Source organism: Odontomachus brunneus, unplaced genomic scaffold (assembly GCF_010583005.1).
Source record: "Odontomachus brunneus isolate Ranch 3 - 2012 unplaced genomic scaffold, Obru_v1 Obru_scaffold_063, whole genome shotgun sequence".
Lineage (NCBI taxonomy): Eukaryota > Metazoa > Arthropoda > Insecta > Hymenoptera > Formicidae > Odontomachus > Odontomachus brunneus.
In genome coordinates, this window is record NW_022639513.1 from 1718244 (window position 1) to 1719942 (window position 1699).

At 41.8% G+C, this 1699-nt stretch overlaps 1 protein-coding gene across 1 annotated transcript in view; it reads right to left on the reverse strand.

The window, feature by feature from the left end:
* Positions 1–1699, reverse strand: part of LOC116846269 (homeobox protein Nkx-2.5-like) — a 17844-nt gene that overhangs the window by 12786 nt on the left and 3359 nt on the right. The window lies entirely within an intron of this gene.

A 1699-nucleotide genomic window follows, 5' to 3' on the forward strand; every position in this document is an offset into this window, starting at 1 on the left:
TCTTCTTCTCTTTGCTACCATGAAACCGGTCAAGGGGATCATGCCGCGAATTATTGCAACCCTCCAATGATCGAGTGGAATCTTCCTGAGCTTTCCAGTTTAATAACATCGCCGAATAGCCGCAGGTCTACACGTTGATGATGCGCGAACGATACGGCGCATTTATAATTTGAGAACTTAAAACTGTCGCGCGATATTGATTAACCGTTTATCTGCTCTATTGATTCAATTATTTTTCAAATGTCCTAAACTCTATATATAGAGCGCCAAAGAATATAAATTACAAATTATACAAAGTATCCAATATTTCCTCATCCTTCCTCTCTCTCCTCTCCTCTGCTATTTATTTCCCCTTCTAACTGGATTTTGACCTGCTTGTTCTCCTCCAAGAATGTAGAACGAACCCGAGACGAGGGAATTGTAAATCCCAAAATGTAAATCGCGTGGTCGTCCTGGAAAACGATCGGATTAACTCGCCCGAGAAGCGGGACTTGTTTAAACAGTGGATTAACTCGTGATCGCTCTGCTCTGTGTACGTGAGCGCAGTTATCTCAAATTCAATTTACCGTAACGACAGTACTCGCGTTAATCAGCCGGTCACCGAAACTTAACATTCAAACTCATCCCCACGCGAATCCTTTCAACGCCGCACTGACAAATTTGCGTCGTGAGACACGTTCGACAAGATTCGTCACACACAAGCGATAGCAATCAACAGCCCGCCAATTTCGACAAGCGATTCTTCATTCTCGGGAAAAGTCGAAAATTTCATCTCCAGTAAAACGACATTTCTTTCGCCATCCTGACAGTTGAATTATCACTTTGGGAGAGCTAGAAAGAAGCCCCGAAAGAATAAAGAAAAAATTTTGCAAATTCCAACAGCTTTTCGTGGTCGAGGATTTTGTTGACAGTGTTCGAATCCCAAAGGAACCACTTGCCTCACGAATGGCCACTTGATACCTCGACAATTCAGTTGTGAAGGAGCAGAAACGTGCCGCTATGAACGCTGGCTCGTCCGTTTACTATTTCACCTGATTGTCATTAGCATTACAATATCGATACCTGCCGGCAAAGTAACCTGCAGCAAAAAAACCTAAGCATTTTAGGCAGTTCCTATTTATCGTCGATACGTGACGACGCATACCTACCGAAACTAAATTTTCCAGGCGCTCCCTTTTCATTTCGCGGTTACCGGTTTTCGTCCCAAGTGTTATTCACAAATACAATTCACAAACGAAAGTTAAGGGAACGTCTTGACGTTCCAAACTGACAATTCCGAGTTCGAAATAGGCTCGAGTACCACTAGACTCAAGCTATCATGACGGTCAGTTTCGAGTGCCAACTCGAGTGGCTGTTATGCGAGGATTATAAAATATGTTATGTACCGTTTGTAGAATGTGTTGTTTGACAATTGGACGAAAAAAGACAATTCAAGGCAGGTATTCTTATTCTTTGACACATTTGTTTGGTATCATCAGTGTTCTCTCTTCATTCGTTCGGATCATCCCTTTTTCTCCATATGAAATTGAACGCGCATTTGACTTTAATATCAAAATTATCAACACAATAAAAATATCGAAACATTATTAATATTTGTACACTTGCTACGGAGTGGCGTTGTTAACGCGGAGTTATATCTTTCAGACATTCGAAGTCTCTCTCTCTCTCTCTCTCTCTCTCTCTCTCTCTCTCTCTCTCT